Source organism: Bubalus kerabau, chromosome 8 (assembly GCF_029407905.1).
Source record: "Bubalus kerabau isolate K-KA32 ecotype Philippines breed swamp buffalo chromosome 8, PCC_UOA_SB_1v2, whole genome shotgun sequence".
NCBI lineage: Eukaryota > Metazoa > Chordata > Mammalia > Artiodactyla > Bovidae > Bubalus > Bubalus kerabau.
Window position 1 is genome coordinate 28,975,089 of NC_073631.1, and position 25,365 is coordinate 29,000,453.

Sequence of the window (25,365 nt, forward strand, 5' to 3'; positions counted from 1 at the left end):
CACAGAGCCTATTCAAACTCATGTCCATTGCATCAGTGATGTCATCCAACCATCTCATCCTCTGTCGACCCCTTCTCCTCCCTCCTTCAATCTTTCCCAGCATCAGGGTCTTTTCCAATGAGTTGGTTCTTCACATCAGGCGGCCCAAGTATTAGAGTTTCAGCTTCAGCATCAGTCTTTCCAATAAATATTCAGGACTGATTTCCTTTAGGATGGACTGCTTGGATCTCCTTGCAGTCCAAGGGACTCTCAAGGCTTTTCTCCAACACCACAGTTCAAAAGCATCAATTTTTTTTTTTAAACTTTACAAAATTGTATTAGTTTTGCCAAATATCAAAATGAATCCGCCCCAGGTATACATGTGTTCCCCATCCTGAACCCTCCTCCCTCTCCCTCCCCATACCATCCCTCTGGGTCGTCCCAGTGCACTAGCCCCAAGCATCCAGTATCGTGCATCGAACCTGGACTGGCAACTCGTTTCATACATGATATTTTACATGTTTCAATGCCATTCTCCCAAATCTTCCCACTCTCTCTGAAGTAAGCCAGAAAGAAAAATACCAATACAGTACACTGATGTATAGAAGCATCAATTTTTTGGCGCTCAGCTTTCTTTATAGTCCAACTTTCACATCCATATATGACTACTGGATGGCATCCAGTCCCATCACTTCATGGCAAACAGATGGGGAAACAATGGAAACAGTAAGAGACTTTCTTTTAGGGGGCTTCAAAATCACTGCAGATGGTGACTGCAGCCATGAAATTACACTAGGTAACACCTTCAATAAAATGTTAAATAGAAGTGTTCTGCATTGGCATCCTTGCCTTGTTTGTGATCTTCAAGGTAAGAAGCATTTAGCCTTTTACCCTTAATAATGATCTCAGACCAAATAATAGGGAGGGAACACAGTCTGTCCATCAACAGAAAAGATTTACTGGATTAAAGATTTACTGAACATGGCCCTGCCCATCAGAACAAGACCCAGATTCCCCTGCAGCCAGTCTCTCTGATCAGGGAGCTCCCACAAGCCTCTTAAACTTACCATCAGAGGTCAGACAGACAAAAACCACAATCACAGAAAACTAACTAAACTCATCACATGGATCACAGCCTTTGCTAACTCAATGAAACCGTGAGCCATGCTGTGTAGGGCCACCCAAGATGGACGGGTCACGGTGAAGAGTTCTGACAAAACATGGTCCACTGAAGAAGGGAATGGCAAACCACTAAAGTATTTTTGCCTTGAGAACCCCATGAACAGTATGAAAAGGAAAAAAGATACGATACTGAAAGATGTACTTCCAGGTCAGTAAGTGCCCAGTATGCTCCAGAGAAGAGTGGAGAAATAGCTCCAGAAAGAATGAAGAGATGGAGCCAAAGTGAAAACAATGCCCATTGTGGATGTGACTGGTAATGGAAGTAAAGTTCAATGCAGTCAAGAACAATATTGCTTAGGAACCTTGAATGTTAGGTCCATGAATCAAGGTAAATTGGAAGTGGTCAAACAGCAGATGACAAGAGTGAATATTGACATTTTAGGAATCAAAACTAAAATGGACCAGAATAGGCGAGTTTAATTCAGATGACCATTATACCTACTACTGCGGGCAAGAATCCCTTAGAAGACATGGAGTAGCCACCACAGTCAACAAAAGAGTCTGAAATGCAGTAGTACTTGGGTGCAATCTCAAAAAAGACAGAATGATCTCTGTTCGTTTCCAAGGCAAACCATTCAATATCACAGTAATCCAGGTCTATGGCTCAACCAGTAATACTGAAGAAGCTGAAGTTGAATGGTTCAATGAAGACCTTCTAGAACTAACACCAAAAAAGATGTCCTTTTTATCATAGGGGACTGGAATGCAAAAGTAGGAAGTCAAGAGATACCTGGAGTAACAGGAGAGCTTGACATTGGAGTACAAAATGGAGCAGGGCAAAGGCTAACAGAGTTTTGCCAAGAGAACGCACTGGTCATAGCAAACACCCTCTTCCAATGACACAAGAGAGGACCCTAAATGTGGACATCATGGTGGTCAATATTGAAATCTGATTATATTCTTTGCAGCCGAAGAGGGAGAAGCTCTATACAGTCATCAAAAACAAGAATGGGAGCACACTATGGCTCAGATCATGAACTCCTTATTTCCAAATTCAGACTTAAATTGAAGAAAGTAGGGAAAACCACTAGACCATTCAGTTATGACCTAAAGCAAATCCCTTACGATTATACAGTGGAAGTGACAAACAGATTCAAGGGATTAGATCTGATAGACAGAGCGCATGAAGAACTATGGATGGAGGTTTATGACACTGTACTGGAGGCAGTGATCAAAACCATCCCCGAGTAAAAGATATGCAAAAATGCAAAATGGTTGTCTGAGGAGGCCTTACAAATAGCTGAGAAAAGAAGAGAAGCAAAAGGTAAAGGAGAAAAGGAAAGATATATCCATCTGAAAGCAGAGTTTCAAAGAATAGCAAGGAGAGATAAGACAACCTTTCTAAGTGATCAGTGCAAACAAATAGAGGAAAACAACAAAATGGGAAAGACTAGAGATCTCTTCAAAAAAATTAGAGATACCAAGTGAACATTTCATGCAAAGATGGGCACAATAAAGGACAGAAATGGTATGGGCCTAACAGAAGCAGAAGATATTAAGAAGAGGTGGCAAGAATACACAGAAGAACTATACAAAAAAGATCTTCATGACCCAGATAACCACTATGGTGTGATCACTCACCCACAGTCAGACATCCTGGAATGCAAAGTCAAGTGGGCCTTAGGAAGCATCACTATGAACAAAGCTAGTGAGATGACAGAATACCAGCTATGTGAAATAGCTATTTCATATCCTTAAAGATGATGCTATGAAAGTGCTGTACCCAATATGCCAGCAAATTTGGAAAACTCAGTAGTGGCCACAGGACTGGAAAAGGTCAGTTTTCATTCCAATGTCAAAGAATGTTCAAATTACCACACAATTGCACTCATCTCACACCCTAGCAAAAGTAATGCTCAAAATTCTCCAGGCTAGGCTTCAACAGTATGTGAACTACCAGATGTTTTAAGCTGGATTTAGAAAAGGCAGAGGAACCAGAGATCAAATTGCCAATATCCATTGGATCATCAAAAAAGCAAAAGAATTCCAGAAAAACATCTTCTGCTTTATTAACTATGCCAAAGCCTTTGACTCTGTGGATCACAACAAACTGTGGGAAATTCTTCAAAAGATGGGAATACCAGACCACCTGACCTGAGAAATCTGTATGCAAGTCAAGATGCAACAGTTAGAACTGGACATGGAACAACAGACTGGTTCCAAATTAGGAAAGTATGTCAAAGCTGTATATTGTCACCCTGCTTATTTAACTTATATGCAGAGTATATCGTGTGAAATGCTGGACTGGATAAAGCAGAAGCTGGAATCAAGATTGCAGGGAGAAGTATCAATAACTTCAGATATGGATATGACACCACCCTTATGGCAGAAAGTGAAGAAGAACTAAAGAGCCTCTTGATGAAAGTAAAAGAGGAGAATGAAAAAAGCTGGCTTAAAGCTCAACACTCAAAAAACAAAGATCATGGCATCTGGTCCCATCACTTCATGGCAAATAGATGGGAAACAATGGAAACAGTGACAGACTTTATTGTCTTGGGTTTCAAAATAACTGCAGATGGTTACTGCAGCCATGAAATTAAAAGACGCTTGCTCCTTGGAAGAAAAGCCATAACAAACCTAAACAGCATATTAAAAAGCAGAGACATTACTTTGCCAACAAAGATCCATCTAGTCAAAGCTATGGTTTTTCCAGTAGTCATGTAGGGATGTGAGAGTTGGACCATAAAGAAAGCTAAGCGCCAAAGAACTGATGCCTTTGAACTATGGTGTTGGAGAAAACTCTTGAGAGTCCCTTGCACTGCAAGGAGATCAAACCAGTCAATCCTAAAGGAAATCAGTCCTGAATATTCACTGGAAAGACTGATGCTGAAGCTGAAGCTCCAATACTTTGGCCACCTGATGTGAAAAGCTGACTCATTGGAAAAGACCCTGATGCTGGGAAATATTGAAGACAGGAGGAGAAGGGGACGACAGGGGATGAGATGGTTGGATGGCATCAATGACTCGATGGACATGAGTTTGAGCAAGCTTCAGGAGTTGGTGATGGACAGGGAAGCTTGGCATGCTGCAGTCCGTGGGGTAGCAAAGAGTCAGACACGACTGAGCGACTGAACTGAGCTGAACTGAGTGACTTCAGGTAGATGAAGTTCTCTCTAACACTTAGTTTTCTAGGTGTTTTTATAATAAATAAAAATAATAGTTTTTTTTCATCTTTATTCTGGTAATTATATCAACTTCACTGACTTTTCAAATGTGAAACCAAACACATTTCTGAGATAAATCCTACTTGGACAGGATGTATTATCCCAGCTATATATTACTGGTTTCTTTAAGAGTGTTTGTATCTATGTCTTAAGAAATATCGACCTCCATGATTTTCTTATATGTCTTTGTGTCATTATGGTGTAAGAGGAGTGCTGGCTTCCTCTCATTCTTTTTGTGTCGTTATACTCTGCAGTGATTCCCCTTTTTAAAGTTTTCTGATATTAATATTTCTCCTCTCATTTTTCCTTTGCCAGTTTCCACAGAGATTTTTAATTGTATTGATCTTTCAAAAATATGCTTTGTTTCCTTATTTTCTCTCGAGCTTTCCTGATTTCAAATCAATTGATTTCTTCCTTTCCATTTGGGGATCAAGTAGCTCTTCTCTAATTAAAGAGAGGGATTAGAGAATTTAATTTACAATTCCTTCTATTCCAGTAAGCCTATAAACTGTAAATTTTCTTTTATGCATTGTGCATTGCTTTAGCTATATCCTCCACACTTTAATGTGTTTTAGGTTTCATTTATTTTCAAGTAGCTTCTAATTCTATTAGTGATTTTTTTCCATTGGCCTTGTGTTTTTAATGAAAAGTATTGTTTAATTTTCAAACATCTGAAGACATTTTGATTGCCTTTTGGCTATTTGTTCCTAAACTGTTGTGATCAAAGAACAAACTCTGTATGATTTCTACTTTATTATATGTTTTCTAATTATTTTATATATATTATCACATATTTATAACCCAACATATAGAATATATTGGTAAATGTTGTATGGTTACTTGATAATAAGTACTATATAAATGCTAATTAGGTTTCGTTGGCTGTTAATTCCAGTCAATTTTTCAACATCTTTACTGATTTACATTTCACTCACTATATCAATTACTGAGGAAAGAGTATTGAATTTTTTTAAAAGTATAGTACCTAAAAGTATTATAGGACCAATGCCTTTGGACTGGAAGAATAAATATTGTTAAAATGCCAAACTACCCAAAGCAATCTACAAATTTAATGTGATGCCTTAATTACTTGTGAACTTTTTCCACAGAATTCAGTTCAGTTCAGTCACTCAGTCGTGTCCAACTCTTTGCGACCCCATGAACTGCAGGTCACCAGGCCTCCCTGTCCATCACCAACTCCTGGAGTTCACTCAAACTCACGTCCATAGAGTCGGTGATGCCATCCAGCCATCTCATCCTCTGTCGTCCCCTTCTCCTCCTGCCCCCAATCCCTCCCAGCATCAGAGTCTTTTCCAATGAGTCAACTCTTCGCATGAGGTAGCCAAAGTACTGGAGTTTCAGCTTTAGCATCAGTCCTTCCAAAGAACACCCAGGGCTGATCTCCTTTAGAATGGACTGGTTGGATCTCCTTGCAGTCCAAGGGACTCTCAAGAGTCTTCTCCAACACCACAGGTCAAAAGCATTAATTCTTCAGCACTCAGCTTTCTTCACAGTCCAACTCTCACATCCATACATGACCACTGGAAAAACCATAGCCTTGACTAGACAGACCTTTGTTGGCAAAGTAATGTCTCTGCTTTTGAATATGCTATCTAGGTTGGTCATAACTTTCCTTCCACAGAATTAGGACAAATAATTGTAAAATTCATATGGAACCATAAAAGACCCAGAATTGTCAAAGCAATACCAAAGAAGAAGGATGAAATAGGAGGCATAACCATCCCAGACCTGAGACAATACATCAAAGCTACAGTAATCAAAATAACATGGTATTGGCACAAAACAGACATTAGATCAATGGAATAGAGACTCAGAAATAAATTCATACACGTATGGTCAATTAATCGTCAGCAAAGGAGGCGAGAATACACAATAGGAAAAAGACAGTCTCTTTACCAAGTGGTGTTGGGAAAGTTGGACAGTCACACATAAATCAACAAGTTAGAACACACCTTGTCACCATACACAACATGGCTTAAACACTAAAACATAAGACAAGATAGCATAAAACTCCTAGAAGAGAGCATGGACAAGTCATTCTCTGACATAAATCACACCAATGTTTTCTTAGGTCAGTCTCCCAAGGCAATAGAAATAAAAATGAAAATAAATAAATGGAATCATATCAAACTTACAAACTTTTGCACAGCAAAGGAAACCACAAACAAAACAAAAAGACCACCTACAGAATGGGAGAAAATATTTGCAAATAACGCAACTGACGAGCACTTAATTTTCAAAATATACAAACAGTTCACACAACTTGACAACAGGAAAACAGAAAATCCAATAGAAAAAAGGACAGAAGACCTAAAGAGATATCACTCCAAAGAAGAAACGAGGATGGCCAATATGCACATGATTAATTAGCTCAACATTGCTAATTACTGCTGCTGCTGCTAAGTCACTTCAGTCCTGTCCGACTCTGTGTGACCCCATAGACGGCAGCCAACCAGGCTCCCCCGTCCCTGGGATTCTCTAGGCAAGAATATTGGAGTGGGTTGCCATTTTCTTCTCCAGTGCATGAAAGTGAAAGAGAAATGCAAATCAAAACTGCAATGAGGTACTACCTCACACTAGCCAAAATAGCTATGATTAAAAAGTCTACAAATAACAAATGCTAGAGAGGGTGTGGAGAAAAGAGAACCCTTTCCTACACTGCGAGTGGGAATGTAAGTTGGTACAACCATGATGGAAAGCAGTATGAGTTCCTCAGAAAATTAAAACAAAATTACCATACGGTCCAGCAATCCCACTCCTATGCATATATCCAGACCAAAACCATAATGCAAAAAGATATATGCACCCCTATGTTCATAGCAGCACTATTCACAATAGACAAGATATGGAAAACTTAAAGGTCTGTTAAAAGAGGAATGGTAAAGAATATATGGCACATATATACAATGGAATATTACTTAGCCACAAAAAGAAACAATGCCATTTGTAGCAACATGGATACAACTAGAGATTATCATACTAAGTGAAGTCATAAAGATAAAGACAAATATCATACAATATTACTTATATGTACAATCTAAAATACAGCATAAATGAACCTATTTATGAAACAGAATCATAAAGAAAACAGACTGGTGAGGGTCAGGGGGAAGAGGGATGGAAGAGGGTTAAATTCAGATTTTTTTAGTAGCAAATTTTGTATTATATATACCTATATGCAAACTGATATATATATAATGGATAGGAAACAAGCTCTTACTATATAACACAGGGAAGTATATTCAACATCCTGTAATAAGCCATAATGGAAAAAACATGCAAAAGAATGTATACACATGTATAACTGAGTCACTCTGCTATAAGCAGTGATTAATACAACACTGTAATTCAACTATACTCAACAAAAATAAATTTCAAAAAGTAAAAATTAAAAAATATAGGAAATTTACCTGATCTTTTTATTTTAAAAATTCAAAAAGATTAAAATGTAATTATTCTTCAAAAGAAGAATTTTGATTTTAGTTGAATATAAAAAACAAAACAGAATAAGGAATAAATTGTATAGAACTCGTTAACTTTCGGCTTACATGAAAATTCCTTATACAACATATATGGTTTCCTTGATTTAGGTAACCTCAGAATCAAATTAATATTGCTATGTTTCTCTTTTACAGACTATTTTCTTCTTTTCCTATGTAGAGTGCAGTTGAATTCTTTTTTTTTTTTAATAGTTTTGTAAGTTGAGATTTTTCTTTACTACATAAGTACTCAACTTATCTTCTTCAAGTATAGTCAACATATACCTTGAGAGATCCAATTATTCATATTTTGTTTCCAGTAAACCTGTGTCTTTTGACTTCTATCGGATGACATTGACTATGTCCAAGAGAAAATACAGATATGAGTAAAAGAAAAAAAGCTTTGAGAAAGACAGAAAAGAACCAGACTTAATCCAGGAAGTTCATTTGTAGCCTTACAATACTAGCTCACAAGAAAAAACTTCTCCTTTTCCTTCATCGTGCAGACCTTATTTTAATATATTAGAACAATTTAATTTTATGGGACTTGCACAACAACAGTTTTTTTCTGGCTCATTGATTTCTAATTTTAAGTGTGATGATATTGATGCTGTTTGGTACAGATCCAGATGTCAGGCACTGTGCCATGGTGCTAATTGGGCAGCTGGCTTATAGTTATTCCTCACCATTAATTTGCTGCTCAAATATTTTTTCCATTCAAATGGATGAATTGATTAGCTAAGCTTTTCACAAGAAAACTGCTTCCTAATTCCTAATGCTTTGACTTCAAGAATGTTTAAGAAAAAGGCTGCAGTGATGTATGTATAAAATTTACAATAAGCCTGTTAGATGTCTTCTTCAAAAACAAAGGTTAAAACACAAGTCAAGATATCAATGTAGGCAATGGTAGGAGATTTTTCTGTAACCCAAATGACAGCTGCACAATACCCATTAATCTGACTAACCACTGCACTCCAATCGAGTCCATGCATTCTGGAAATAAAAAATTCTCCCTATCTTCTGAACAAAGTCAACAATGTATGAGGAAATGAGATAAAGATCTTCATTTTTGTGGCTTCTTGATCTAGAATTCTGTTTTCACACTTGCTTTACATCTCCTCCACTCCAACCAATATATCCCAACTCAATACACCCCAATGGAAATATATCTTCCTGGTTTCTACAAAACAAATATTTAACACATTAAGAATGTGAAGGCATAAATGATTTATGGAATAGAAAGCACATAAAGACTTATGTTCCAGCCACAAAATCAACTCGAAAGTAAATAGTAAGTATCAGCTATCTTAAAATTCCCTTTTATTATAGCATCATCAGGGACTGCCACTGACCTTTTACTTACGTAATATCAGTTCCCTTCATCTTGTTGGTTCACTTCTCCATCCTTCATTCCACATGTTCTCTCATCTCCTCCTTCCTCATCTGAAAAAGTAACAAATATTTCCTGATCTGTCTTAAGTACAGGCATTATCTCCCTTTTTCCCTGAACCTTGGTGCCAATACCAAGTGCTCGGGGTCTAGCCTCCTACCCATACAGCTCTTTAAGGAACATGTCCAGTTCTCTAAGAATGCTAGGCACAGCTATTATGCCAGGAGATAATATATATATTATGTGTATATATATAAATGTACATAAATTTACATTTGTTGCTGTTTAATCACTAAGTCCTGTCGAACTCTTTGTAACCCCATGGACTGTAGCCCTCCAGGTTCCTCTGTCCATGGGATTCTCCAGGTAAGAATACTGGAGTGGGCTGCCATTTCCTTCTCCAGGGGATATTTCTGACCCAGGGATCGAACTCACGTCTCCTGCAGTGGCAGTCAGATTCTTTACCAAGCCTTGTATATGTTGAAGACATAGCATTTCTATCAAGAGTCTTTTTGTCAGCGGCCTTACTTTCCGCCAGAGTGGACCTGAAACTTCCCTCCTCATTTGGAAGATATGATAAAACTAGATACCATTTGAATGAAAAGTTATAATTTCTACCTATAAAGTATTAATTTCTAAATTATATTTTCAGGAACATGTCCATTGCAAACATGCCATTTTCAAGAATACAATATTACAAGAAAGTTTAAAATAATCTATTTTCCCCTGTAATATGACCATGGTAAAGGCCAAATTTCCCATAAAGGATTAGTTAAGTAAAAGAAATTTATATTACTTCTCTTTTCATGAGCATTTTAATCATTTTTGAGCAACAACAAAAAAAATTATTGAAAATAGAATTTAATTCCATTCTTTTATCAAGCAGTTGCCAACCACACCCTTTACCAGGAAATGAGGGTCAGAAAGTTTTAGCAGAGGAGGAAAGGTTACAAAGTAGAAGAAATAATAACTAATCTTAGGGGAGCAAAATTTATACAGAAATCTGGGGGAAAAAAAAGAGTGCTTCAAAAATACAGTTTAATCATTAGGGCAATGTCAGGGAGTATTTGTGATGGACTGAAATTTGACCTATAGGTTAAATCTTCAGCTCTTGCCTGGAAAATCCCATGGACAGAGGAGCCTGGTAGGCTGCCATTCACGGGGTCGCGAAGAGTTGGACCTGACTGAGTGACTTCACTTTCACTTTTCACTTTCATGCACTGGAGAAGGAAATGGCAACCCACTCCAATGTTCTTGCCTGGAGAATCCCAGGGACCGTGGAGCCTGGTGGGCTGCCGTCTAAGGGGTCCCACAGAGTCAGACACGACTGAAGTGACTTAGCAGCAGCAGCAGCAGAAGACTGAGAGGTCTATGTTAACTGCTATATTGAACAATCATAATTTACAAATTTAATTGAATGTGGATTTCTTTTCCCCCACAATTATCCTCTAAACTTTGTTCGGTAGAGGTGATTTCCTCTAGCTCCAGATGAAAACTTACAGGCTCACTCTTAGATAAAAAACATTCCTATGGACACTTTTAGACAAACAGAAACTCAATTTAGTCATTAGAATGTCTAGTTCAGGATAGTAATAAAAATTTCAAAGTGGATTTAACATTAAGTCTTCCTTCCTCTAACCCCAGTTTGGGCCTGCTTTCCCCAGTTCTCTGGCCTCTTTTTCTTCTTCCAAGGGTTAGTGGTAAGAAAAGAGATCATGTGAGATTATAAAGGGCCTTCTTGTGGTTATCAGGCTCCACATTCTCTGAACCTGCAGATTTTTAAAACTGGCCCTCTCAGAGAGCATCTGGATGGAGTCATCATAGAGTCTCTGATTAGCTACTCCAAGGACAATTTCTTTGCTCTGAGAAGATGGCTATAACTTGACTCCAAATGGTTGTGAATTCTCTGTCTTACTGAGACTAGAATCCGCATTCAATAAGCTCTTTGGCATTTGGTTTCTATTCTCTTCTTTCTCCCTCCCTTCCTCCCTCCTCTCTCCCTTCTTCCCTCCTTCACTCTCTTTCTGCAGTGATATTCTAGAGCTAGCTCTTAGAAGCTCACACACAGCAGACTGTACTCATTTCTTTCCAACCCCATGTTCAGTGATGCCATATTGATAGCTTGTAACTGGTCATAATGGTGATATTTACACCACAGAAACAGACAAACGCTACTAACTTGGGTGTCGGGGGAGCACTGTTTTCATTTGGGGTGGTTTTTTTTTTTTTTTTGAGAATTCATTTTTCAGCACATAAAAACGTTTAAACATTTTCCCATGGGAAACAAACATTTCTTGACCCTGCCATCTATAGATCTACAGGTAAATCCCAGCATTCCTTTTTCTAATGGCTCCATCACCAACACAGCAGCTAGCATTGTTTTGTTCTCTGAATATACCTGGTAGCAGCCAGACCCCAGAAAGGCTCAGTGTAGAAGTTACATGTTAAGCTCCCTACATGCTCCTGAAAGTCTCTCCATCACTGGCTTTGATGAAGATGAGCAGGCACTGTCTCCAAAGTGGTATGGGCTCACAGAACAGATTTCTCCAAGGATACCTTCTGCTCTAAATCTACTCTTCTAATCCACTCTCTGACTCATGATATTCTCCAGGAGTTATGAAAATGATAAATTTTTCATTTACAATGCAATTTACAATGTGTTTGAAAATTCACATCTTTTTTGTATTGCTGTCTTATTCAAAACTCAATTTTAGCATCCTATGTCAGAAAGTAAGCATAAATAATGAAAAAGAGGAGGGAATCCCAAACATATATTCTGAATAGAAGGATCACCTAGGGTAAGGTCAAAATGAGAGAACGTGCCAGTCGCATATTTCGTGACAATACTTGTTGCTCGAGTTTTTGTTGGGGAAATTTTTTTTTATGTGGTCAGGAGGCAAGTTCATGTATTGAAACTCATTTAATTTGAGAGGAGAAAAACTATTTTAACTGAGCACAACCCTGTGCTAAGTAAGCACTGTGCTAGGCTGGGCAGTGCTTCTTAAATGTAAAAATGAATCTTCCAAGAGATCTTGTTAAAATGCAGGTTGTAATTCAGTAACTATCAGGCTCCTCTGTTAATGGGATTTTTCAGGCAAAAATACTGGAGTGGGTTGCCGTTTTCTACTCCAGGGGATCTTTCCAACTGAAGGATCAAACCCACCTCTCTTAAGTCTCCTGCACTGACAGGCAAATTATTTACCATTAGTGCCACCTGGGAAGCCCCATGCTGCTGCTGCTGCTGCTGCTAAGTCGCTTCAGTCGTGTCCGACTCTGTGCGACCCCAGAGACAGCAGGCCACCAGGCTCCCCGTACCCAAGATTCTCCAGGCAAGAACACTGGAGTGGGTTGCCATTTCCTTCTCCAATGCAGGAAAGTCAAAAGTGAAAGTGAAGTCGCTCAGTTGTGTCCGACTCTTAGCGACCCCATGGACTGCAGCCCACCAGGCTCCTCTGTCCATGGGATTTTCCAGGCAAGAGTACTGGAGTAGGGTGCCATTGCCTTCTCCGGGGAAGCCCATAGGTGGGACTAAGATTCTGTATTTATAACAAAGTTCCAGGTCATGCCCATACTACTGGTCTGGATATCTTTGAACAGCAAAGGACTAGGAGAAACACATGCACACAAACATACACTCATTCATGGGATAAAACAATTCTATGATATGGTTACTATCATTTCTATTTTATCCATAAGAAAACTGAGGCTGAATGAAGTTAACTTGTCCAACTACACAAGAAAGTGGTAGAGGGGATTCACAACCACATGTGTCTTCTTCCCCTACTCTTTTCAGTGGATGATACAGCATCCCTGAAGTTGTTCTTGTTATTTTCAATCTATAATCTGATAAAGAAATAACAATGCTGACTCTCTTTTCTTCATCATATGATTGACTTCCTACTCCCTATTTGTTGTGTAACTGTTCAGATTCTTCATATCCCTGAAGTTAAAATGGATTTAATTAATATCATGGTCAGTGCCATTTGCTGGTATGTATCATAATAGTTTGGAGAAGGAAATGGCAACCCACTCCAGTATTCTTGCCTGGAGAATCCCACAGACAGAGGATCCTGGTAGGCTACAGTTCATGGGGTCACAAAGAGTCAGACACGACTGAGTGACTTCACTTTCACTTTTTATCATAATTGTTTAACTATGGGACGTCTTCTAGATACTTGGTCCATGTCTACATGGTACACATGTCTGTATTGAAGAGTTGTATTTTGTACTCTATAGAGATAAATCTGTATCCTCAAGTTATCCCAGGGGTACTGTCCAGTGAAAAGATTTCTAAAACATATAATTACTCTCTTGATCTCCTACACTTCAATGGAATTTGTATAGAATACTATCCAAGGGTCACAAAACCTGAGCCCCAAGAAAAATGTGATTAATGAGGGCCTCCCCTAGAAGGGTGGCATGAAGCACCTCAATCCAAAAATTTCGATTTTTAAAAGATAACAATCATTAAGTCCCAATTGTTCAACACTTGGGTCATATATAGTGCATTTGTATAAAATACAAAAGTGTTCATTAAATAATGATTCTTTTATGTCATTGCTGCATAGCCTCAGTCCCTTGAGCATATCCTTTACGTTTGTTTAAGACTAAAATGAAAGAAGACAGAAGGATGTGAGTCACATGCTAACAAAAATAACAAAACAGCCTTGGCCACAGATAATTTCCTGAAACCAGTAAGAGAAGGAATAAGTTATGTGAAAGAAAAACATTAGCAAGCCATTTTGTGAAACAGTAAATTTTCCAAGTATAATTGAAAAGAGAAAAATCTTTCCAAACTAAATATCTGTTCCTGAGCCTGAGGCAATAAATAAATAAATAAAAGGTGGGGAAAACTCAGCCTTAATATTTTTTTTGAATTGTTTGCTTTACAGACTTAAAATATGATTGTTTAATAAAAACAAAAAGAAACATTTTAGGTAAAAATTTTAAATACACAATAATATAATCTCTATGCAAGAGATGTAATAAATTATTATATATACTGGGATTCATTAAGTTTTAACTTAGAAAATATCTCTCTGGATACAGAGTTTAATAATTGGGAGTCTTTTCATGTAAAATATCATATCAAAAGACCCAAAACAAACATACAAAATGTTTGATTATCACAACACAGCTGTTAAAAATCATTTTGGTAAAAGTCAGACCCATTCTGTTTTTAAAACTATTTTAAAAACTAGGATTAAAAAAGTATTTTATTTATATGCAAATATAGTAGTCTATCTAAAACCAGTCACCATTTTCTTAATAGAAACTATATTAGATAGCTCCATTTAAAATCTAGAATGGACAAAGGATGTTCATAATCCTCATTAACATAAAATATGTAGAAATAGTCTTTTCAACACATGTATAAGAATCATGAATATCTTTTCTGGGTTATTCATCTAAATAACAAGCTGAATTTATGATGAAATATCCCATGTTCATGGATGAGGCAATACAACATTAGTAAGATACTTTTAACTAATTCATAAAATATTAGAACATTAGTAAGATACTATCTTTTAATTAATTCATAAATAGGCAAAAATATATCAAAATTTCAAGAGGAGCTTCTTTTGAAACTGGATAAAATACTTTTAGATTTCATACAAGAATAAATGACAAAAGGAGTTCAGAAAATTTTTAAAAAGAAGAGTAATGGGTGAAAGGAGTTTAACCCTAACAAATATTAAAATATGTCATAAAGTTCTAATAATGTGAAGAACATGGTACTAACAACAATATAAGAATATGTAATAAATAAGGCATTGCAAATAAATAAGAAGGGGAAGATTTGCTTGATAAACAGTTCTGAAACAACTCCAGAATGATGAAAATTAAATGTAAAATTTTTTAAACTAATAATAAATTACATCTAAAAAATAATAAAAGTTAAGTAAGCAAATTTGCCAGTCATGGGAGTGGAGGGGAAAAGCCTAAACTCAAAAACAAAGGAACATATTGCTAGAGTTAAAGATCTAAAATTTTCAAAATTCTGTCAATTAAAAAAAAAACCCATAAACCTCAACAGTAAGAAATATCTGGGTAAAATATTTGCAAGCTAAATCAATGAAGATCATGAACTAAGCATTGACAAAACTGGAGATACACACAGTTAACACTTAAAAATTAACATCTTCCTTAGCAATAATCAAAGAAGTAAAAATAAATTTAAAGAAAATAACAAGTTTTAAATTCTTCAAAATAGTAGAAATTTTAAGTAATAAGAATAGCCAATATTACACACTTCAGTCTCATATCTTCTGAAGTTGGTTTGGAAGTTAACCATTCAATAAAATGATCTACCAGGTTACAATAAAAGCAAGTCTTATACAACATTCTCCTATACTTACAGTTATTAAATAAATTATTCATTAACAAGCAGGCAAAAATAGTCTGTACTGTAATTTCATTAAAATGCCAGCTCTGTCCTTTTAACTGGACAGATTTCCACCTGGATTAAAAATTAACTGAAGCCAGATATGACAACCTTACAGAAGCAGGATCTAGTACCTGGTAGTCAACTCCAGACACCATGAAATCTTCTAAACCAATGGCTTGTCTCAGTATTATTTAGGGATCAAGCATTGGGTCCTATTTTAAGAGAAAAGAGTATAAGCCTTGCTGGTTTCTTGTTCTACATTCATACAAGTGTGTAGAGTGTCTCAAACATTTTTAACCAAAACATTTTTTCCTGAAAACTTCTAATTTCATTATGCAGTGAAATTATGCTAATTTGTAAGCTGCCAACTTCACCAATAAAAGTTAATTTCTGATCATCATTATGTTAATTCCCATACTGGTTGTCAACTGAGACATAAAAAACAGAAGCACTTGTGTTAGCTACTGATGGGCTATGGACTTCCTGACCAGAACTCCAGCTAGCTTTCTATGGATTTGTGCACTGTTGATTAGCACCTGGGTCTGTTGTTGTTGTTCAGTTGGTCAGTCTTCGTCTGACTTTTTGCAACCCATGGACTGCAGCATGCCAGGCTTCCCTGTCCTTCATTGTCTCCCAGAGTTTGTTCAAACCCATGTCCATTGAGTTGATGATGCCATCCAACCATCTCATCCTCTGTCACCCCTTCTCCTCCTGCACCTGGATTATGGCAAAACTAATACAGTTATGTAAAGTTTAAAAATAAAATAAAATTTAAAAAAATAAAAAAATAAAACCTGCATACTCTATATAATGTGAACTAAGGCAATGGCACCCCACTCCAGTACTCTTGCCTGGAAAATCCCATGGATGGAGGAGCCTGGTAGGCTGCGGTCCATAGAGTCACTAAGAGTTGGACACGACTGAGTGACTTCACTTTCACTTTTCACTTTCATGCACTGGAGAAGGAAATGGCAACCCACTCCAGTGTTCTTGCCTGTAGAATCCCAGGGACAGGGGAGCCTGATGGGCTGCCATCTCTGGGGTCGCACAGAGTCGGACACGACTGAAGCGACTTAGCAGCAGAGACATTTAATACCAGGTATATTTTCTCTCCTTGCACATGATCCTTCTTATTATTGTATTTTGTATGCTTTCAGTATTCCTATCTCTGGAGATGAGTGGAACTACTGCATAGCTTAAGTTATATTCAGCTTAGGTCCACCAATACTGACTCTAGTAAATCACTGCAAATGTCAAATTCCTCAAGCAAAAAGGAAATCTATAATTTGTGCAGAGTGACAATTATTTTTACTTTTAAAAATGTTTTGCATTTGAAAACGATTACTTTTAAGTATTTGATGTAGTTTAGTCTTTCACAGTCTCCAACTTATTTCAATATGAAGCCTTACCTCATCACTCTGGAACCCAAACAAGGTCAATGTGTAGTTTTTGGCAAGGCAGTCTGCACTGTTTATGATGCCACAACTATTTGGCAGCTATGCCTGCCCATCCTCCGCCCCCATCAATCTCAGGCAGCCTGTCTCTCTGCCAGCAGCCATCAGTGGAGAGAGGAACTAGTACTTCAAAGGTCTCAGTGTGGTTCATAAAAGATCAGGAGGATTGACCCAAGCCAAGATGAAGATTGTGCATTTGGCAGTTATGTTTGGATATGATAACAAGATAATCCATAGAAACGCAGGATTAAATGAGAGGAAGTCTGGGTTCAATAGCCCCAGAGCAACTAAAAATAAATGTAAGAGAGAAATGAAAATCCCCAAGGAAAACACTTGATATCTCACAGCCATCACAAAAGGAGAAGAAAAGGAAGACAAAGCAAATAGAACCACTCAAGATTCAAAGAGTTGATGATGGATGACAATGACATTAAATATCCAAAGAATGAAAATGAAGAAATGAAGGAAGGCAACATATAGTCAAAAGACATGATCAAAAAGGTGTTGAAGAAATGAAGGCACTGCCAAAATCTGATTTGGGGTTTAAAAGGAGACCATAATTTTAGGAAATTTGAAACCAGAAGTCAGCTGGAAATTCATGGCAAATTTCAAGCCATTTCAAAGAAACAGAGGAAAAAAATTGGATTTAACTTCAAAGGATAATTAAACATCTAAAGTCCACTGCTAATGCATCTTGGAACTAATCTCTTTTATACCCAGATGGGAAGACTTTTGCAATTTCTAGATATAAAAGTTTTGACTCCAATAGCCAGTGCCCGGCTACAGTGAGAGGGGAACCTATTATCACATTTTGTGTTTACACTCATCTTGTTCCAAAAACACTATAAGGTGTCTTACAAAAAATAAAACAGCAACACTGCAACATGATAATAAGTAGTAGAAGCAAGTGAAAGAAGCCAGGCAAAAAGAAAAAAAATAGGTAGAGCATATAAAATAAGGTCAAAAATAAATAACACACAAATAAACCTTAGTAATAAAATCTGATAAGAATGGTTTCCAGCTCTCTTTAGAATGAAGTTGATTTTTTTTAATTAGACATTTTTCTGCCCTCAAATTACAACCTGCCTTGCCCACAGCCATGATAATAATTCTAAGTGTGCAAGTGTTCACTGATGAATCACACAATGATAAACTACAATGAATTCAGTTAAGTGAAATTCTATTTTATGAGTCAAAAGTGTATCCACATAAAGAGTAGTAATATATAATTGTATAACATATTAACCTAATAAAAATATTTTATATTCATATCAATTAATGGACCCTTATGAAAAGTCTAATGGCCTCACTTAGCAAATCTATTTTCTAAAGAGCTTTGCATTTCATGTCTCACCACGTACAATGAAAGTTTTAAAGTCAATACAATGGGTAGTAAAATATGGTTATTAAAGCCTACAAAAATTATCACCAAAAGGACTTATTTTTGGAGTCAGTTGAAAAGGCTCCCCGTAGTTCCCAATTAATTGTCCATATTTCCTTCACAAATAGCTTCATCCAACCTCAAAAGTATTAGCAGGTACACAGTCCCACTCCACTTCCCCTAGTCATAGGACTCAATGTTTAGTCAGTGAGGGGTACATAGAAAGAAATGTGAGACATTTTTACCAAGGAAGGGTAGTGTCCTTCATCTCCATTTTTCTCCCTCCTTCTGGGTGGAATGAAGATAGTCCTGACAAGAGCCATATCCTCTAGTTAGCACAGAAAAAAGCTAGACGGAGTCTGGAGCTTTGAGTAAATTATGAAATTCTATAGTAGGATTTTGACTATGGGACTTGGTTTGTAGAAGGGAATAAAACTTCTTTTAAAGCCACTATTAATTTTTGCAGGGTTTTTGCTGTCACATACCTTCAAGTCTAATTCTATTTTAAATACTGTTTCTACCTGTCAACAATTTTCAACTGTAAGATTTAGCTTACATTTACTCTTAGAAAAAAGCACACAGTCTGAATGAATTGTAACTTGTCTCCAACAACTCTGCAGCCTCATTTCTTGTCCTTGTCCTTAGTTCTTTCCGCCTCTTTCCTCTAACCCCAGGCATCTACTCAGGCCTGCTGGTCTCTGCCATAATTATGCCTGAACATACTGGGAACCAAGAGCTTTCTATGTTTCCTGTATTATCAATGTGCTAGGATTTATTCTCAAACTACTCCTGGGTCAATTCTTCAGTATTTTCCCCCCATGTCATTCAATTTCTTGGTTTTCACCTTTGCTTCAGTCAAACAAATCTTCAAGTAAACTTCATAGAAAAAAGTTAATAAAAATTTATGAAATTAGACTTTAAGTTTAAAAAGTAACCTTCTTAAAAAACGTTTCTGAAAATTTGAAAAAAAGCTGTATTTTACCATCATACTTGATTGCCATTGTGACTAAGCCTAGTATATTTCCTCAGTGCTTCCAAGGCATTGTTTCATTGCTTCTAGGCTCCAACGCTGTTGATAAGCTCTCTGTAGTCAAACTGACAGATTTTCATAAATCATAAATATGACATGTTCTCTGTAACCTAGATGTGAACTTTACTTTTTAAAATTTCTTGTTTTCTAAAATTTACAATGTGAACATGTGTTTGAACATTCTGGGAATTTAATAGACCTTTACAATGTTCCATAATTCTTATGCTTTGTTGTTGTTCCCTGGTGGCTCAGACGGTAAAGTGTCTGCCTGCAGTGCGGGAGACCCAGGTTCGATCCCTGGGTTGGGAAGATCCCCTGGAGAAGGAAATGGCAACCCACTCCAGTACTCTAGCCTGGAAAATTCCATGGACTGAGGAGCCTGGTGGGCTACAGTACATGGGGTCTCAAAGAGTCGGGCACAACTGAGCAACTTCACTTCACTTACAATGTACAGTAATTCTTATGCTTTGTTGGGGCAACTTTTCTTCAATTTTTTTCATCACTAAATTTCTCCCTTCCATTATTCTATGTTCTTTTTCTCTTAGATCAACATCAGGCTCCCTTGATTAATCCTCCATATTTTTTACTTTTTCTCTTTTCTTAGTATTTTCTCTGTTCTGATTTTCTTATTTTCACCTTTATAGCTATCTATTAAATTTTTGCAGTCATCAGTGACAAAGTACTAATTTTTGTCCTCCATTCGTGCTTTTTTTTTTTATCATTTCCTTTTCTTATTTTTGGCTGCAATATCCTTTCAAATATCATGATAATCCAAGTCTATGCCCCGACCAGTAATGCTGAAGAAGCTGAATGGTTCTATGAAGACCTACGAGACCTTCTAGAACTATCATCCAAAAAAGATGTCCCTTTCATTATAGGGGACTGGAATGCAAAAGTAGGAAGTCAAGAAACACCTGGTAACAGGCAAATTTGGCCTTGGAATACGGAATGAAGCAGAGCAAAGGCTAATAGAGTTTTGCCAAGAGAACACAGTGGTCATAGAAAACACCCTCTTCCAATAACACAAGAGAAGACTCTACAAATGGACATTACCAAATGGCCAACACCAAAATCAGATCGATTATATTCTTTGCAGCGAAAGATGAAGAAGCTCTATACAGTCACTGGGAGCTGACTGTGGCTCAGATCATGAACTCCTTATAGCCAAATTCAGACCTAAATTGAAGAAAGTAGGGAAAACCACTAGACCATTCAGGTATGCCCTAAATCAAATCCCTTACAATTATACAGTGGAAGTGAGAAATAGATTTAAGGGACTAGATCTGATACACACAGTGCCTGATGAACTATGAATGGAGGTTTGTGACATTGTAGCAGAGGCAGTGATCAAGGCCATCTCCAAGAAAAAGAAATGAAAAAAGCAAAATGGCTGTCTGAGGAGGCCTTACAAATAGCTGGGAAAGAAGAGAAGTGAAAAGCAAAGGAGAAAAGGAAAGATATACCCATTTGAATAGCAAGGAGAGATAAGAAAGCCTTCCTCAGTGATCAATGCAAATAAATAGAGGAAAACAATAGAATGGGAAAGACTAGAGATCTCTTCAAAAATTAGAGATACCAAGGGTAAATTTCTTGCAAAGATGGACACAATAAAGGACAGAAATGGTATGGACCTAACAGAAGCAGAAGATATTAAGAAGAGGTGGCAAGAATACACAGAAGAACTGTACAAAAAAGATCTTCACAATACAGATAATCATGATGGTGTGATCACTCACCTAGAGCCAGACACCCTGGAATGTGAAGTCAAGTGGGCCTTAGGAAGCATCACTACGAACAAAGCTAGTGGAGGTGATGCAATTCCAGTTGAGCTGTTTCAAATCTTAAAACATGATGCTGTGACAGTGCTGCACCCAATATGCCAGCAAATGTGGGAAACTCAGCAGTGGCCACAGGACTGGAAAGGTCAGTTTTCATTCCAATCCCAAAGAAAGACAATGCCAAAGAATGCTCAAACTACCACACAATTGCACTCATCTCACACGCTAACAAAGTAATACTCAAAATCCTCCAAGTTGGGCTTCAGCAATACGTGAACCATGAATTTCCAGATGTTCAATCTGGATTTAGAAAAGGCAGAGGTAACAGAGATCAAATTGCCAACATCTGTTGGATCATTGAAAAAGCAAAAGAGTTCAGGAAAAACATCTATTTCTGCATTATTGACTATGCCAAAGCCTTTGACTATGTGGATCACAATAAACTGTGGAAAATTCTGAAAGAGATAGGAATACCAGACCACCTGACCTGCCTCTTGAGAAATCTATATGCAGGTCAGGAAGCAACAGTTAGAACTGGACATGTAACAACGGGCTGGTTTCAAATAGGAAAAGGAGTATGTCAAGGCTGTATATTGTCACCCTGCTTATTTAACTTATATGCAGAGTACATCATGAGAAACGCTGGGCTGGATGAAGCACAAACTGGAATCAAGATTGCCAGGAGGAATAGCAATAACCTCAGATATGCAGAGGACACCACCCTTATGGCAGAAAGGGAAGAGGAACTAAAAAGCCTCTTGATGAAAGTGAAAGAGGAGAGTGAAAAAGTTGGCTTAAAGCTCAATATTCAGAAAATGAAGATCATGGCATCTGGTCCCATCACTTCATGGCAAATAGATGGGGAAACAGTGTCAGACTTTATTTTGGGGGACTCCAAAATCACTGCAGATGGTGACTGCAGCCATGAAATTAAAAGATGCTTACTCCTTGGAAGGAAAGTTAAGACCAACCTAGACAGCATATTAAAAAGCACAGACATTACTTTGCCAACAAAGGTCCGTCTAGTCAAGGCTATGGTTTTTCCAGTTGTCATGTATGGATGTGAGAGTTGGACTATAAAGAAAGGTGAGTGCTGAAGAATTGATGCTTTTGAACTGTGGTGTTGGAGAACACTCTTGAGAGTCCTTTGGACTGCAAAGAGATCCAACCAGTCCATCCTAAAGGAGATCAGTCCTGAATATTCACTGGAAGGACTGATATTGAAGCTGAAACTCCAATACTTGGGCCACCTGATACAAAGAACTGACTCATTTGAAAAGACCCTGATGCTGAGAAAGATTGAGGCCAGGATAGAAGGGGATGACAGAGGATGAGATGGTTTGATGGCATCACCAACTCAATGGACATGAGTTTGGGTAAACTCCGGGAGTTTGTGATGGACAGGGAGGCCTGGTGTGCTGCAGTCCATGGGGTTGCAAAGAGTTAGACACAACTGAGCAACTGAACTGATTCTTTCTTTCAAATTTTCATGAGGATGACAATTAACTTGTTTTAAAGTTATCTTCTTTTCTCTAAATTACCTATGTTTCCTCTGAAGCAAATATTTTTCTTTGTCTTTTTAATGCTACTGGGTTGATTCATATTTTTTATGACCTTTGGCTGGCTTTGACAGACGAGAATAATAGATTGGATTGATTTTCTAAGATAATGACTGAGTGTCCTAGGCTGCTGTTTAACTACTTTATGTATACCTGTGGCGAATTCATTTCGATATATGACAAAACCAATACAATGTTGTAAAGTTAAAAAGTAAAATAAAATTAAAAAAAAATAATAAAGCTAGGTCTCACACAAAGATGATGCTCAACTCAAAGTTCAGAGCATAAGGGCAGCCTGGTCTACTCGCAGGCTTCATATTAAGGTGAGCAGTGGAAAGGCATTACCTCCCACTCCAGTATTCTTGCCTGGGGAATCTCATGGACAGAGGATCCTGGCAGGCTACAGTCTATAGGGTCACACAGAGTTGGACACAACTGAAGTGACTTAGCATGCAAAGGTAAATTAGGCATCTATACTGGAATAAAGACAGAGCTTTCAAATGCCAGGAGAAGAAGGACTTTATACTGGAAGACCTAATTTTATTCATTTGATTTCTTTTAAAAAGTGGTTTTAAGGCTGTCTTGTTATTACTGTTTTGTTCTTCTTTGTTTTTGCCTGAAAGTTCTATATTAAGCTGCTTAAAAATGCCTGCATTCCACCTGTCCTGAAAAGTCGATGGGCAGAAAGGAAGGGATGCTGCAATCCTACTCTTCATTCAATGGTCAACCTTTCAGTTAATCTTCCAGTTTGGATTCCCTTCCTCATGCTTCCACTGCTCATCTTCTCTGGGCTGAGATCATCTCTGGAGTTCTGCTATACAGCTCAGGCATCTCTTTATCATTGCATTCCCTCCTATGGTTCTAGACTGCTATGATTTGTTTTTAATCTGTTAACAGTTCTATCTTCCTCGCATCTTCTAGAAATTTATTGGTGTCTTTTTCAAGAATATTTCTCCTCCCATTCTCTCCCTTTTATGAGTTGATTCCTTTCCTACCATGTATTGTGATTTCAAGAGGGAAGGGACAGAAACGCATGTGCTAAGTCTACTAATGTTAACATCTGAAACCAGAAATACTGTTCAGTAAGACATACTGCATAGCATAGGGAAACATATTCATGTTTAGTATCTTGTAATAATCTGTAATGGAATAAAATCTGAAAAAGAGTAGATACATGTATAACTGAATCATTTTGCTCTATAGCTGAAATTATTAATAACACAACATTGTAAATCAAGTATAGTTCAATTTCAAAAAAAGGAAATGCTGTTTAAGGCTAAGTAAAAAAAAAAAATGAATCTTCCATGGGCTGGCTAAAATCTATCAAAAATCATTATTAAATTCAGAATTTAACTTTCTTCTTTATTTCATTTTTGTAAATGTATGTTCACTTATGTATTCTTTATACCTTTATTTACTGTATGACTTCTAGTTTCACTTTTGATATTAACACAGTGAAATAATTTTACAGCCACCTTAAGTCCTTTGGAAAAAGGAATGTTAATAAATCAGCAAATATTTTTGAATAAGTTTTGATGCAACAAACTATGTAGAAGTTTTGTTCTTGGGTTTATTTTTTTGTTCCTGGAGGGAAAATATTGCTTAAACATCTTTTAAGTGTACTTTTAAAAATGCTAAGGATGAAGTAAAATAAACAATCAAGTGAGATTAATAAAGTGTCACCACAGATATAGTTGCCAATTCATTGGTGTTTGGTGCCCAGCACCAAAAAAGCCAAATCATACAAATCCATCCTGAGCCAGAAGAGCAAAGCACGTGACAAAACAAAGAACCCGCCCCAGATCCACGAGAGAACACTTGAGAACATCAGTCTGCAGCCTGAGTGTCACGTGTTATAGCTGGGAGCGTACTTGGGGCTTTGCTAATTATAAAACTCCACTGGGTTTTCATAAACACACTTCATACTCAAAGCCACTGGAGTAAACTCTAATGACAGGAGCGTCCTGACCTGAAGGTAAACTATCCATATTGCTTGGAAGTGAAGGTTACGGCGGGAGCCATTTTAACTTGCTCACTGCTAAAAACGTTATTGCCCTTAAAATAATTATACTTGCAGTTTTTTGAGTGATTTTATGACTCTTTGAGACCCCGTGGACTGTAGCCTACCAGGCTCCTCCATCCATGGGATTCTCCAGGCAAGAGAGTGGGGTGCCATTTCTTTCTCCAGGGGATCTTCCCGACCCAGGGAACGAACCCAAGTCTCCCGCCTTGCAGGCAGACGCTTTAACTTCTGAGCTACCAGGGAAGACCCGATCTTATAGTTTGGTATAACTATACTCTCAATACAAACACAGAAATATTGAAATTGGTTTCCCATATAATGTCAATGCATATACACACAAAACCCAGCAGACATGTTATTGTTTATTGCTCACTGTCTATTTTAGGAACCCTCAACCCACAAAAAAAATTAATGTGACTCATTTACTTTGGACAGTGACGCATCTGTATTCACTGATCAGGCTACACTAGGGAAAAGGTCCTCTTCAGAGTGACTAATAAAAGACCATAGCCTTCTTTCTACCCCAGTATATTACGT

General features: G+C 37.4%; 1 long non-coding RNA gene across 20 annotated transcripts in view; it reads right to left on the reverse strand.

Annotated features, from left to right (window-relative positions):
* The window catches only part of LOC129658989 (uncharacterized), a 353,230-nt gene that overhangs the window by 98,102 nt on the left and 229,763 nt on the right, over window positions 1-25,365 (reverse strand). For 6 of the 20 annotated variants that reach the window (XR_008717703.1, XR_008717699.1, XR_008717693.1 and 3 more), the window contains 2 exons: window positions 15,735-15,815; window positions 9,178-9,268 (listed from right to left, as the gene is read on the reverse strand). This is a non-coding gene — a long non-coding RNA (uncharacterized LOC129658989). Of the gene's footprint in view, window positions 1-6,961; window positions 9,006-9,177; window positions 9,269-15,734; window positions 15,816-25,365 lie in introns of those variants that run through there. The other 14 variants (XR_008717702.1, XR_008717696.1, XR_008717700.1 and 11 more) reach the window with 7 other exon arrangements.